At 42.0% G+C, this 16,088-nt stretch overlaps 1 protein-coding gene across 9 annotated transcripts in view; it reads right to left on the bottom strand.

Moving 5' to 3' along the window:
• CEP70 (centrosomal protein 70) overlaps window positions 1–7,721 on the bottom strand; it is a 79,361-nt gene extending 71,640 nt beyond the window's left edge. For 2 of the 9 annotated variants that reach the window (XM_055569559.1, XM_055569560.1), the window contains exons 1-2: window positions 7,115–7,272; window positions 5,126–5,228 (exon numbers count right to left, since the gene is read on the bottom strand). The gene's annotated coding sequence lies outside the window, so the exon portion shown is untranslated. Of the gene's footprint in view, window positions 1–5,125; window positions 5,229–6,427; window positions 6,556–6,635; window positions 7,061–7,114; window positions 7,273–7,693 lie in introns of those variants that run through there. The other 7 variants (XM_055569556.1, XM_055569551.1, XM_055569557.1 and 4 more) reach the window with 7 other exon arrangements.
• Between the last annotated feature and the right edge of the window lie 8,367 nt (window positions 7,722–16,088).

Raw genomic sequence — 16,088 nt, 5'->3', positions numbered from 1 at the left:
AACGACATCAAAGAATAAAAATAGGAGCAAACTTAACCAAGGAGGTGAAAGTCTTGTACAATGAAAACTATAAAACATTGCTCAAAGAAATTAAAAAGACATAAGTAAATGGGGTCACATCCAATATTCATAGATCATAAGACTTAATATTAAGACACTGATACTAACCAAAGCAATCTACAGATTCAGTGTAATCCCCATCAAAATCCCAATGACATTTTTTTCAGAAATAGAAAACCTATCCTAAAATACATATGGAATCTCAAGGCACCGTGAATAGCTTGAATGTAATCACCTGAATGTAATCTTGAAAAAGAAGAACGAAGCTGGAGGAATAACAACATGAAGCTAAAGGAGTAACAGCTTCCTGATTTAAAACTCCTTTGCAAAGCTACACAAATCAAAACAGAGTGGTGTTGGCATAGACCATTTGCATAGAATAAAGAGCCCAGATATAATCCCTCATATTTATTGTCAAATGTGAGCACTGAAGATGCTTTTGAACTGTGGTGTTGGAGAAGACTCTTGAGAGTCCCTTGGACTGCAAGGAGATCCAACCAGTCAATCCTAAAGGAAATCAACCCTGAATATTCATTGGAATATGATGCTGAAGCTGAAACTCCAATATTTTGGCCACCTGATGGGAATAACTGACTCATTGGAAAAGATCCTGATGCTGGGAAAGAGTGAAGGCAGGAGGAGAAGGGGAAGACAGAGGACCAGATGGTTGGATGGCATCACTGACTTGATGGACATGAGTCTGAGTAAACTCCGGGAGTTGGTGATGGACAGGGAAGCCTGGCGTGCTACAGTCCATGGGGTCGCTAAGAGTTGGATATGACTAAGTGACTGAACTGACTGTCAAATGGTTTTCAATAAGAGCGCCAAAAACCCTTCAAAAGGATATAGTCAGTCTCTTCCTCTGCTGTGAAAACTGTAAAAAGAATGAAGTTGTACCCTTCAGTTCAGTTCAGTTGCTCAGTCGTGTCCGACTCTTTGCAACCCCATGAATCACAGCACACCAGGCCTCCCTGTCCATCACAAACTCCCGGAGTTCACTCAGACTCAAGTTGTACCCTTAAGACCACACAAAAATTAACTCAAATGGATCAGAGACCTAAATTTAAGAGCTTAAACTATAAAAATTTAAAAGAAAACACAGGGTAAAAGCTTCACAATCTTGAATTTGGCAATGATTTCTTAGATATGACATCAAAGGCATAGGCAACAAAAACTAAAAACAGACAAACTGGACTTTACAAAGATTTAAAATTTTTGTGCATCAAAAGATACTGTCAACAGAGTAAAAAGGCAATCCATGGAATGGGAGAAAATATTCGCAAATCATCTATGTGATAAGGAATTAATATCCAGAATATATGGGGCTTCCACGGTGGCCCAGTGGTAAGGAATTTCCCTGCTGATTCAGGAGACACAAGGGACATAGTTTTGATCCCTGAGTCGGGAAGATCCCCTGGAGAAGGAAATGGCAACCTACTACAGTATTCTTTCCTAGGAAATCCCATGGACAGAAGAGCCTGGTGGGCTACAGTCCATGGGGTTGCAAGAGTCAGACACAATTAGCAACTAAATATAACAATAAACAATCCAGAATATACAGAGAATTCCGGAAACTTAACAACAAAAAAATCTGATTAAAAAATGGGCAAGGAACCTGAACAGACATTTCTCTAAAGAAAATATAAAAAAGGCTATAAACACATGAAAATATTTCAACATTACCCATTAGGGAAATGCAAATCAAAATTACAATGAGATACTACCTCATACCCATTGCTGCTGCTGCTGCTGCTGCTAAGTCTCGTCAGTCGTGTCTGACTCTGTGCGACCCCATAGACGGCAGCCCACCAGGCTCTGCCGTCCCTGGGATTCTCCAGGCAAGAACACTGGAGTGGGTTGCCATTTCCTTCTCCAATGCATGAAAGTGAAAAGTGAAAGTGAAGTCGCTCAGTCGTGCCCAACCCTCAGCGACCCCATGGGCTGCAGCCTTCCAGGCTCCTCTGTCCATGGGATTTTCCAGGCAAGAGTACTGGAGTGGGGTGCCATTGCCTTCTCCATCATACCCATTAGGATGGCTAAAAGAAACAGAAATAACAGATACTGGTGAGGATGTAGAGAAACTGAAACCCTTGTGCACTGTCAGGAATATAAAATGGTATAGCTGCTGTGAAAAATAGCATGGTGGTTCTTCATGGAGAAGGAAATGGCAACCCACTCCAGTATTCTTGCCTGGAAAATCCCATGGACAGAGGAGCCTGGTGGGCTACAGTCCATGGGGTCGCAAAGAGTCAGACATGACTTAGCGACCGACTACACACAAGTATTTCTTAAACTGGAATTTGAGGGCCTCTATGGGAATGTTAGATTGACCCTGAAGAGTACTTCTCTTAAATTCAAATGCCTTTTTCATCTAGTGAGCCAAAAATTTATCTTTAGTAGAATTAATGCCATCACTTTGTGCGGGGAGGTGAGTAGGATAGTAGAATTTTAAAGCATAGTAGTTAATGTAGAGTATTAGCAATGAAACATTTTACTTTGAACAAATGATTTCTTTGTCAAAACATGTCCTTTCTCCTTAATTGATGATGTGAAGTTATGAAAGCATTTATTTGAAATATATTACATACTCAGCTTGATAAACAAGAATACTGACTTTTTTTTAAAAAAAACTGCTTTCTTGAAGGGTACTTAAAACTGTTGTGATCATTCCTAATTCAATAAAGTCTTGTTTGGGCTCTCAAAAAAAAAAAAAAGAAAAGAAAAAAGAAAAATAGCATGGTGGTTCTTCAAAAAATTAAATGTAGAAATGCCATTAGGATTCAGCAATTTGACAAAAGAACTGAAAGCAGGATCTTAAAAAGATACTTGAACATCTATGTTCACAGCAGCATTATTCACAAAATATACCTAAAAGGTGGAAGCAACCCAAGTTCCATCAACAGATGAATAGATAAGTAAAATATGCTATAAACCATACAGTGGAATATTATTCAGCCTTAAGTAGTAGTGTAGTGTTAGCAGCTCAGTGGTGTTCAACTCTTTGTGACCCCATGGACTGTAGCCCGCCAGGCTCCTCTGTCCATGGAATTCTCCATACAAGAACACTGGAGTAAGTAGCCATTTCCTTCTCCAGGGTGTCTTCCTGACCCAGGGATCAAATCTGGGTCTCCTGCATTGCATGTGGATTCTTTACCATCTGAGTCATGAGGAAAGCCCATTCAGCCTGAAACAGGAAGGAAATGTTTACCTAAGTTACAACATGGATGAACCTTAAGTATATTAGCTAGTCACAAACAAATGCTGTATGATTCCACTTATATAGAAAGTAGAATGGTGACTGCCAGGGGAATGGTGAGTTATTTAATGGGTATAGAATTTCAGTTTTACAAATGAAGAATTCTGTGTGTATTTACAGAGACAGAGCTAGGATAGTTATATCTACCTGTCTACAGAAAAGCCCATGATTGACTCGGGATCCCTAGAATACAGATTATGATCCTTTTGAAAAAAAAAGTTTCTTGAAAAAATTATTTCAGATTTGGGACAGAATTCATTCAAGATATCAGACAACAAGGAAGTTATTAAAGATAAGTAGTGCTGGACTTCCCTGATGGTCTAGTGGTTAAGACTGTTTCCAGTGCTGGGGGCACAGGTTCAATCCATGGTCAGGAAATAGCCAAAGGAAAAAAAAAGACTAGGGTCATATCAAAAGGATAGGCTTGAGTAGGCTCCTCCCACTCAAAGATGAGAGCACATGAGCTTTGATAATTAAAATAACTGCAATGAACTGAAACCCATAAAATGTTTAAATTTATGACTTCATATTGATATTAGGTTTTTTTAAATAATTATCTTCAGAAGATAAAGAACCAATTCATTTTCTCAAAAATTGGTAAATAAACGGAACAAATTGTTGATGCTGCCTTTCCTAAAGAGATTTTACTGCTACATATTCAACTGAGGGGCTAATATTCTAACAAACAAGTAAAAGAAATGATAAAATTAGAATATCACTATTTTGCAGCCTTCAATGAACAGATACAGGCATCAAGTATCAACAGGTGCTGGAAACACAAAGAGAAACGAGACATTCTGCACCTCCTATGATCCTGCCAAACACCACCTAGAGAATTACCAAGGGAATTGAATCTGAGTCTGATTCAGTCTTTGATCCAGCTACAAATGTGTAGGAATTACCCAGGGCAGAAGAACATAATCAACTGTACATGAGTATGCAAATTGCAAAATCCAGACTGTAGGATACATAGGTCAAATGAGACAAGTTCTTTCAGATAAGTTATAAGGAAAAGAAAGGAACAGGGGGAAAACCTACAGATTAAGAGATTTTTTTTTTTTTATTAATATAATGAGCAAGAGATACACTTTAATGCTGAAGAATACAGATTTAGGAAAAAACTTTTTTTTTAAACACAAGGAGGAAATTACTGTAAAAGTCAGAACAATGCTACTAATGGGAGTACAGAAGTAGCTGTAATTGGGATAGACCAGTCTTAGAATGGCTAGCATGGTTCTCTACCCTGAGCTAGGAGGTATCATCACTTAATTTGTTAAGGTATACGTGCAGTGTGTGTGTTCATTTCTGTTTGATTTCATAATAAAAGTTCACTATTTATTTAAAAAAAACTTTATTAAATAACAATAAAACCAAAAGTAAAGGAAATACTAACCAAAAGAAGGCTGGTATAGCCAGAATAGCAAGGTTTTAAATCATGGCTTCTGCCAGGCAACCAAGAAACCACTAATCTCTGTGCCTCAATTTCCTTATCATAAAATGAGGATAATAAAAGTACTTAGCTCATAGGTTCTTGGGAAGATTAGGAAAGTTAAAATACAAAGGACTAATTGAACAGTGCCTGGCACACAGCAGGATAGAGGTGGTGATGAGAATTGGTGACCAGCTATCTGTGTTATCTTAAATAGTTACTTAGCCTCTCTGGGCTTCTGTTTCCTTTATGGAGCTTCAAATACCTGATAGGATTATGAGGAGGTCAAAAGGAAACATACGTACAGTTTTCCATAATTAGTAGATCCTTTCCATGGTCTCTCAATTCCCAGAGAGAGTTATCTATCACATCAGACATACCTCAGTCATACCACATTCCTCTTGTACTTTTCACCTTGTCATTCACGATGATCTCAATGAAATGATCACTCAGTGAGTCTCATGTCTGAAACTGGATCTTCATCTACGTTTCAAAAAAAATAAGAGATCCAAATCTTAAAATGTTCATCTCCTAGTAAGAAAGGTCTCGTGTTATTCCCAGAGCAGGCATCTATGGTACTGGTGGTGACGACTGAACAGAAGCTGGAATCAATGAATTAACTGCTAATGGACATCGATGGTCACCACCAGGTGCCTTCACTGGGGTCTTCTTTCCACTTATCTTTCCTCTCCCAGCTGTGCTGAAACATTTAGCTGGGTGTCCAACTCTATCACTGTCTAGCATCAATTCTGATTCTGGCTTCAAAGGCAGAATAATTCTTATTGTCAGGAGTACTCTCAGACAAAAACCACTGAATACAAAAAGCAAAGGCAGGGAGAACTATCATAATTTCGCCTGTGACCAAGCCCTCCTTTTCAGGGGCCCATGCTGTGAAATTAATGTGCCAATGGTTTGCAGCAGTCTTCTCCCCACTACAAACTGTAACAAGACACAGGTCTGGAACTTTGCATCAGAAAAGCTCCCCAGAACTTTTGGGGAACCAATCCTTTCCCAAAGCCAAAGCAGAAGCTGCAGCTTGCTTTAATCAGTGTCATATCACACCTAAAGTAGCAGTTGCAGGGTAGGTGTTCATTTATACACAGCTGGAAAGACACATGCAGATAAGCAAAACAAAGTTCTATCTCCTTGCACTGTCCAGGTCTACCAAAATTCCTTTGGTAACTTGCCCTTTATAAGTTGGTGACCCCTATAACATACACCATACATTAAAATGTATTTATTTTTCACTACTTTCGAGGGGAAAACTGGAAATAAAGCATAGGCGGTAGCTGTTCTTTCTCAAGTCAAGTCACATCAAAATCTGTAATTAGCTTTCTCAAAAGTACATATTTCACTTTACTGCAATAAATGGAACATGAAATGTTTTCAAAGTCTCTATTTAACGTTCCTAAGAAGAACTGAATTTACCGCAAATAAGTAAACGAAATTAGGGCTGCATCTCCTCTAGACCAAATCATTCTGCCCCAGGAGAAGTTACATAAAGGGTCAGAACACTCCTCCAAGCAGAAGCTACGGCATTCGCTTGTCAGCCACCTCCTCCCCAAGGTGGGGTGGGCAAGGCTCAAGTCTGTTTGGCAAGACCAAAAGTAAAAAACAAAACAAAAACCTCATACAGAGGATTGAAACCAACATGGATAATGCGTGCACAGTGTGTAACCAACCTTATGTTTACAAAATAAAGCGGCACAAAAACACTTCTGTTTGGCCTGCGTGTTATAAGTCTCTGAGCCTTTAATTATTTCCAACTCATTGATCTTAATAAAAATCAAATTAGACTCTGCATAAAGAGCCCCGCACTCTGAAATGGACCTAAAAAAAAAAAACGGAGAAAGAGATAATCATCTACCTACACCTTCATCTATCCCCCACCTTCTATTCCTAGCCTTCACTAGCCAGGCGACCTCCTCAGACACCTTGACACTGAAAAGTGGAGCGGGTCGGTCCTGGTAGACTCTTGGGGATGGAGTAACTACCTACTTATCCAGAATCCAGGGCGCGCCGAAAATCACTCCAAGCTTCACACTCATTGCCTCATTTAACCTTCTCAATCACCATGTAAGGCAAGAATTATCAGCTGTGTTCCACAAATAAAGAAACTGAGGCGCTGAGTTTTTACAAGCGGAGTCAGAGACCACAAAGGGCGAAGCCAGACTCGAACCAGGTTTATCAGGCTACCCTCCTCCCCTCGGCCTTTATCCTGGGACTTTAATTGGCGACAACCAGTCCCGAGGCGGCTCGTCTGACCACTCTCAGGGCGCAGGTGAGGTCACTTCCCGGGGTTCCTCAGGTAGGGGCTCCTCAGGCGGGGGCTCCAGACGACCCCTCCGTAAACCTAGAACGCCGCTCACCTTCCTCAGCCGCCGCCTACCTCCCGCAGCGCGCTCAACCCGGCCGGCTCAGCCGCCTCCGGCCCCGCCTCTGCGACCGTTACCCCACCGTGGGAGGTCGGCCAATCGAGCAGGAGCTCATCGAGGAATCCGCCTCTGCACCGGCTGAAACACCGCAGCGATTTGCTCTGACCGCCCGGGGAGGCTGGTCCTGCCTCGCGCCCTCTGGTTGGCTCCGCGACTGGGGGCGGGGCTCACTTTTAGTGTAGACTGCAGGGGGCGGGGCGGGGAAAGGGCTCTGCGCCTGCGCACTTCCATCTCTCTGACTCCCTGGATCCTGGCTGAGCGCTGCAGTGCCTGGCACTTGGAGGACGCACATAAGTGTGTTGATGACATTTTATCCTTCCGTTAAGCATTTTCCAAATCTCGACGAAGTATCAAGCCAGACATCGAGCTCCCGAAATGCAAAAGTGGCTGACTGGAGATGTTCAAAGTGTAGTTAGGGAGATAGGTATACACCCTGCAATTAACGCTGCAGTACGGTGGGCTTGATTAGAGAAAGGTGTGCAGGGCGCAGACGGGAAAGAAAGGGAGGGTTACCTGGGTCGCTGAACTCTTCCTCCTCCAGTGGATCTCAGCCCTGGCTGCCCACTAGAATCACCTGGAGAAATTTGAAACGGATACTCAGACCTCTGGCGAAATATATCAGAATCAGACCCATGGGTCAATAGTTTGCTTAAGCTCCCCCAGGTGATTCCAGTGTGCCGCCAAGCCAAGGTAGGGAACTATCACTACAAACCTAAAGAGATGCATAAGAAGAATGGTGAGTTCCCCAACAAAACAGATAGGAAAGACATTGAAACCACAGAAATGTGTTCAAGGGCAGAGGAGGGTGGGGTGGGAGGCGGTGGTCAAAGGTTCTTTATGTCTTAGTGCAGAAAGAAGTAAGCCAGAGGTAAAGTGACAGACAAGAACCGATTTATTACAAGCAAGATGGGCAAGGGAGTGCTGCTCAGAGAGCTTAACAGGGCTACAGTTTTATAATCAAAGGAAAAGTGGGGAGGGGGAGAATGTCACCTTTTCCCTCATTCTTGAGTAGACATCAGGTTTCCATCATCAGTTCCTCCTCCACATCAGGCTGGGAGTTATTTTGACCCTACATGGTTGAACTGGGACTGTCATGGCTCAATGGAAATGAGAAAACAAGCAGTAATATATTCTAAAATATGGTAAATTATCTCAGCTTTCAGTATAATGCCATCTTTTACTTATAGTTTTGTTTTTAGTGTGTGCAGAGGAGTGTGTCCTAGTAATCGTTAATTTACTGACCTCACTGGGCAGGATGCATGTCTCATGCCACCATCATTTTATTGTTTTGGGACATGTCTCATGCTTCTGTTACCTGGCTTTGTTGCTAAGCAAGCCTGCTTTCTTGAGTGGTCATTGACTTACAGGAGTCTCCCATACTTTACCTTAATCCCCTAGTGGGATTAACTATTTAATCACATACTTTGGCCCTTTACTCTGTTCCTATGGGTATGTAGGGAAAACTTCACGTGCAAATTAAGCTAATAACTCCAACAAAACGTGTTATTATAATGCCTAGTTCACAAGTGCTCAGTAAACTTTACTTTTTTTTTTTCCTGTAATTAAATCTGGGCTCCTTTGGTACAGCTCATATCCGCTCTCCCTAAAAATCTAACTTCCAAAGCAGTGGCCAATATAATAGGCTTCCTGAGGAAGCTGAGGAGTGTGTTGTGTCATTGGAGAGTCAGAGGAAGAAGGCCTTGGCAGATGCACTAAGGAGCTGGGACTTTGTCCTGGAGGTGATGGGGAACCATAGATGAGTTTTCAAAAGAAGTATAAAGTGGAAAGGCTTTTGTCTGTGGATTTTCAAGCCTAACTTTCTTGCATCCTGATATAAAGGTAAAAACAAAAACGGAAAAAAAAAAAAAAAATCACTCCACAGGGTACAAATACTGCTTTTTTTTTCCATGAAAGGAAATTATATAAATGCTCTAATGATCACTTTAATAAATTCAGAATCTACAAGCTGGGCCCCTGTCCACCTTTTTCAAAAACTCATGGCAGGTTAAGCGACCCAGAAATTCCCAAGGTAAAATCCAGCTGCCATACACCTGAAGGGGAGGGCTGACAGCCAGTGTCATTGCACCTTGTAGCCACACGATGTCACTGTTGACAACCTGTACTTTGCAATTGGTCAAAGGATGCAGGTCTGTAGCATGCTGCTGCTGCTGCTGCTGCTGCTAAGTCGCTTCAGTCGTGTCCAACTCTGTGCGACCCCAGAGACGGCAGCCCACCAGGCTCCCCGTACCCGGGATTCTCCAGGCAAGGACGCTGGAGTGGGTTGCCATTTCCTTCTCCAATGCATGAAAGTGAAAAGTGAAAGTGAAGTCGTTCAGTCGTATCAGTCTCTAGCGACCCCATGGACTGCAGCCTACCAGGCTCCTCCGTCCATGGGATTTTCTAGGCAAAAGTACTGGAGTGGGGTGCCATTGCCTTCTCCGATCTGTAGCATAACAGGTCCCAAAACGGCCAACAGGGATCTCCCATGGACGGCATCAGTCACGGTGTCTCTCACAAGGAGGTCTCAGGGTCACAGCTTTTAGGGTTGAACTTTCAGGTCCATACTCAGCCTTCTTCCAGGCAGCTGGGGCCACTGTGAGTTTGATCTCTATGTCTGTCTGCCCATGGAAACATGTCCTCACCTCACCACCACCCCCTGCCCATTCCATACTTAGCTACTTACTCTAGCAATGGTTGGCAGATTTTCATCTTCAACACTTGGAACACAAAGAATCTCACTTCTTGACTTTTCCAGGGTAATATGGGAACTTACCCACTTTTCTGAGTGTCGCTGCTTAATTATAGGTAGGAGGCCAAATATCATTGGTCAATTAGGATTATTTGAGCTATAAATAGAACACTGAATGAAAATGACTTCTTAAGCAATAAGAAAACTGTTATCTCATATAACGGTCATCCAGAGGCAACATAGACTTTGGACTAGATTGATTCAGTGGTTCAACAAGCTATCAAGGACAAGTTATTGGAAAGTAAAGGCTATCAAGCGGATCAAATTATCTAGGAAGAGTTTTCCCTGTGTTCTGCTGTAAACATAGAAAGTTTCAAATTCAAATGAAAGTGCTGGTCCAGATGTCTACCACGAGCAATCAGGACCACATGCTTCCTTTTCCATCTGAAATCTTTACTTCTGATTTTTTGAGCCAATTAGGTCACTTAGGCACACACTCTGCCTCCAATCAGTAACTGCCTGGCAAATGTACAGATGATTTAAGCCTGAGTTCCAGCAGGGAGAAGGAGTTAGCATAATTGGAATTAGCAGTGGGGTGGGTGCTCCTTGAGTCACATGGGTTGTAAGGTGGAAGCATGGCTATTTGGGTAAAACTGGAGTCCTATAAAGATCGAGAGGAAAATGGACACTAGATGGAGGATCACCAGTATCCTTCACAATTTGCAAAGCACAAAAAGACTGATTATTTTCTAATTACTAACAATACAACCTCTCTCTATTCACTCCTGGATTTTGTATATAGCAAGTAGAGGGAAGGAAGCTCTATAACATGTGCTCCAAAGGAATTCCTTCTTATGAGCCCGAAGGCCTTTCTAGCTCTTCTGTTTGCTAGCAAAGGAAGGACTCTGCACACAAGTTCAGTCTTTAGCTCAGTGTTCTGCTGCGCTGGTCTCAAGAGTCTTCTATGGGCCTGATCTACCCACCAGTCACACTGCTATATTATAGTATATGGCAGATCCAGGATCTGAAACCAGCATTCAGGCTCCATTAACCACCACTTCATTAACTAGTTGACCATATCACTTCTCATGACGAGAATCTACTCTACCATGAGATTGGTGTATGTGCTTATTCCAACTTGCAGTTATTTCATCTGTCTGTTTATTAGTTACCTATTGATGTATAACAAATTATCCCTATTCATAGCAGCTTAAAGCAAACATTTATCTCAAAGTTTCTGGGGGTCAGGAATAAAGGAATAGCTTAACTGGAAAGTCTGGACCGAATCTTTCATGAGATGAAGGTGCAGTCAACACATTGGCCAGGAATACAGTCATCTCAAGGTTCAAGTGGACTAAAGGATCCATTTCCAAACTCACTTGTGTGGTTGTCGGCTGGCCTCAGTTCGATCCTTGTTAAGTGGGCCTCTCCATAGGCTGCCTGAGTGTCCGCATACATGACGGCTTCCCACAGAGGAAGTAATAAAGAGAATGAGTGAGCACCTAAGACAGAAGTTGATGTCTTTTTCATAACCTGATCTTGGATGTGCCATAGCGTCACTTCTGCTGTATGCTGCTGATTGCACAAACCAAACTGGCTGAAACGTGGGTGAGCACGATACAAGGATGTGAACATTAAGGAGTAAGGGTCTTTGGGAGACATCTTGGAGGAAATCCCTCAGTCCGTTTGCTCATTTTTGCGACTGCCTTCTCCTCTAGAACGTAAACTTCATGAGTGAGGAAAAGCCATCAGTGCTTCTCATTGCTATAGCCCCAGATGGTGAGCTGCCATATAACAGACTGTCAATAAATACTGAATAAATGTAATGATGATGGTGACATTGTTATCAAATTAAGTTGTATGGACCCCACTCAGTCCTAGCCTGGCCTGCGCTCTCTGCCTCGCCAGAGAGGGTTCTTTTTCTCTTTGAGTCTGAATGAATAAGAAAACCAAAGCTGAGATGGACATAGCACAAGCTTTATTCAGTGGCCAAAGAATAGAGAAGTGGGAACTAAGTTCACAGGTGAACTTCTTGCCTACCTGGTAAGAGAGATTTAATTTTAAAGAATAAAGACAAAGGGAGGAGGGGTGAGGCTACTGATGGGGAGGCCCGTGCACTAGTCTACCAGGGAAGGGGCAGGGCTTTTTCCAAGGGAGTGGGGTGCCACCCCGTTTATATCGTTTTAGGTCCTTACTGTCCGGTCATGGCAGCTGATAGGTGCATCATTTAATATGCTAACTACATGTGGTTAAATCAAAGTATAATGAGACTCAGGATCTGTTGTAGGTCAGATTCATCCCATCTTGGTCCCAGCTGGTTCCATCTGGCTTTTTTACATTTTTTTTTTAATGTGGACCATTTTTAAAACCTTTATTGAATTTGTTACAATACTGCTTGTTTTATGCTTTGGTTTTTTTGGTCACAAGGCATGTGGGATCTTCAGTCCACAGCCAGGGATTGAACTGGTTCCCCCTGCATTGGAAGCAAAGGTTTAATCACTGGACACCAAGGAAGTCACCATCTAGTTTTTTCGTTTATAGATTTCTTTCTTATCTCTGGACCTTTTAACTTGAAGATTTAGGTTAACTCCTGCTAAAGGCAAGGGATGGAGGGTTGAACAAAGACCTAGAGCAGCTCTGGCAACAATGTGAATGCCAAAGTATGAGCTTCCTATAATCCCGTCTTACTCTCACACAAATTCCCAGTTGGCACTTATGGTACCATGTATATAATTTTTAAAAGCAGAACTATATCATGGCCAAGAGTATTTATTCATGTATACTTTCTATTATATACACTGTGGACTGTGACTGAAGTCATGAAATTAAAAGACACTTGCTCCTTAGAAGGCAAGTTATGCCAAGCCCAGACTGCATATTAAAAAGCAAAGACTTCACTTTACCGACAAACGTCCCTATAGTTACAGCTATGGTTTTCCAGTAATCATGTACAATGTGAGAGTTGGGCCATAAAGAAGGCTGAGTGCCGAAGATTGATGCTTTCAAATTGTGGTGCTGGAGGAGACTCTTGAGAGTCTTTGGACTGCAAGGAGATCAAACTAGTCAATCCTAAAGGAAATCAACACAGAGTATTGATTGGAAAGTCTGATGCTGAAGCTTCAATACTTTGGTCACCTGATATGAAGAGCCAATTTCTTGGAAAAGACCCTGATGCTGGGAAAGACTGAAAGCAAAGGGAGAAGCGGGAAGGAGAGGATGAGATGGTTAGATAGCATCACTGTTTCAATGGACATGAATTTGACCAAACTCTGGGAGATAGTGGAGGACAGAGTGATAGAAATAAAATAGGACAGTTACACATTTAGTTGTAGAAGTTCCAATAGGGGACTACAGATAGAGAGGGAAACCTCGTAAACTTCGGGAGGCTACTGTAAGTTAATGATCACTCAAGAAAGCTACTGGAACACTGTTCAACAAAGCAGGCTTGTTCGTTGTTGTTCAGTCACGAAGTTCTGTCTGACTCTTTGTCACCCCATGGACTGCAGCAGGCAGTCCTTCCTGCTTCCCTGTCCTTCACTATCTCCCTGAGTTTGCTCAGTCTCATGTCCATTGAGTTGGTGATGGCATCCAACCATCTCATCCTCTGTCATCCCCTTCTCTTGCCCTCAATTCTTCCTAACATCAGGGTCTTCTCCACTGAGTCAGCTCTTTGCATCAGATGGCCAAAATACTGGAGCTTTGGCTTTAGCAACAGCCCCTCCAATGAATATGCATGATTGACTTTCTTTAAGATTAATTGGTTTGATCTCCTTGAAGTCCAAGGAACTCTCAAGACTCTTCTACAGCACCACAATTTGAAGCATTAATTCTTCGGTGCTCAGCCTTGTTTATAGTACAATTCTCACATCCATCCATGACTACTGGAAAAACCATACCTTTGACTATATGGACCTTTGTAAGCAAAGTGACACCTCTGCTTTTTAATACACTGTCTAAGGTTTGTCATAGCTTTCCTTCCAAGGAGCAAGCGTCTTTTAATTTCATGGCTGCAGTCACCTTCCACAGTGATTTTGGAACACAAGTAAATAAAATTGGCTACTGTTTCCACTTTTCCCCCATATACTTGCCATGAAGTGATTAGACTGGATGCCATGATCTTAGTTTTATGAATGTTGAGTTTCAAGGCAGCTTTTTCACTCTCCCCTTTCACGCTTATCAAGACGCTCTTTAGTTTCTCTTTGTTTTCTGCCATTAAAGTGGTATCATCTGCATATCTGAGGTTGTTGTTATTTCTCCTGGCAATCTTGATCCCAGCTTGTGATTCATCCAGCCCTGTATTTCACATGATGTACTCTACATGTAAGTTAAATAATCAGGGTGACAATATACAGCCTTGATGTACTCCTTGACTGCTTTTGAACTAGTCCTTTGTTCCATGTCCAGTTCTAACCATTGCTTCTTGACCTGCATACAGGTTTCTCAGGAGGCAGGTAAGGTGGTCTGCTATTCCCATCGCTTCTAAGAATTTTCCACAGTTTGCTGTGATCCACACAGTCAAAGGCTTTAGAGTAGTTAATGAAGCAGATGTTTTTTCTGGAATTCCCTTTCTTTTTCTATGATCCAATAGATTCTGGCAATTTGACTCACTTAACTATAAAACCACTTCAGTATTCTTGCCTTGAGAACTCCATGAACAGTATGAAAAGGTAAAAAGATAGGACACTGAAAGATGAACTCCCCAGTTTTGTAGGTGCCCAATATGCTACTGGAGATCAGGGGAGAGATAACCCCAGAAAGAATGAAGAGACAGAGCCAAAGCAAAAACAACACCCAGTTATGGATGTGACTGGTGATAGAAGAAAAGTCCAATGCTGTAAAGAGCAATATTGCATAGGAACCTGGAATGTTAGGTCCATGAATCAAGGCAAAGAGGAAGTGGTCAAACAGGAGATGGCAAGAGTGAACATCAACATTTTAGGAATTAGTGAACTAAAATGGACTGGAATGGGTGAATTTAACACAGATGACCATTAATCAACTACTGTGGGCAAGAATCCCTTAGAAGTAATGGAGTAGCCATCATAGTCAACAAAAGAGCCCGAAAAGCAGTACTTGGATGCATCTCAAAAACAACAGAATGATCTCTGTTCGTTTCCAAGGCAAACCATTATATCACAGTAATCCAAATCTATGCCCCACCAGTAATGCTGAACAAGCTGAAGTTGAACGGTTCTATGAAGACCTACGAGGCCTTCTAGAACTAACACCCAAAAAAGATGTCCTTTTCATTATAGCGGACTGAAAGCAAAAGTAGGAAGTCAATAAACACCTGGAGTAACAGGCAAATTTGGCCTTGGAGTACAGAATGAAGCAGGGCAAAGGTTAACAGAGTTTTGCCAAGAGAATGCACTGGTCACAGTGACACCCTCTTCCAACAACACAAGACCAGACTCTACATGTGGACATCACCAGATGGTCAATAACAAAATCAGACTGATTATATTCTTTGTAGCCAAAGATGGAGACACTCCGAACAGTCAGCAAAAACAAAACTGGTAGTTGACTGTGGCTCAGACCATGAATTCCTTATTGCCAGATTCAGACTTAAATTTAAGAAAGTAGGGAAACCACTAGACCATTTAGTTATAATCTAAATTAAATCCCTTACGATTATACAGTGGAAGTGACAAATAGATTCAAGGGATTAGATATGATAGACAGAGTGCCTGAAGAACTATGGATGTACGTTCCATATGGACCTAATGGCATGGACCTAAGAGAAGCAGAAGATATTAAGAAGAGGTGGCAAGAGTCCACAGAAGAACTATACAAAAATGGTCTTCATGACCCAGATAATCACGATGGTGTGATCACCCACCTAGAGCCAGACATCCTGGAATGTAAAATCAAGTGAGCTTTAGGAAGCATCACTACAAACAAAGCTAGTGGAGATGATGGAATTCCAGATGAGCTATTTCAGATCCTACAAGATGATGCTGTGAAAGTGCTGCACTCCATATGCCAGCAAATTTGGAAAACTCAGCAGTGGCCACAGGACTGGAAAAGGTCAGTTTTCATTCCAATCTGAAAGAAAAGGAATGCCAAAGAATGCTCAAACCACCTCACAATTGCTCATCTTACACACTAGCTAGCAAAGTAATGCTGAAAATTCTCCAAGCCAGGCTTCAACAGTATATGAACTGTGAAATCCAGATGTTCAAGCTGGTTTTAGAAAAGGCAGAAGAACCAGAGACCAAT

This window comes from Bubalus kerabau, chromosome 2, assembly GCF_029407905.1.
Source record: "Bubalus kerabau isolate K-KA32 ecotype Philippines breed swamp buffalo chromosome 2, PCC_UOA_SB_1v2, whole genome shotgun sequence".
Classification (NCBI taxonomy): Eukaryota; Metazoa; Chordata; class Mammalia; order Artiodactyla; family Bovidae; genus Bubalus; species Bubalus kerabau.
Note: the sequence above shows the minus strand (reverse complement) of the source record. Positions and strands in the feature narration are given on the sequence as shown.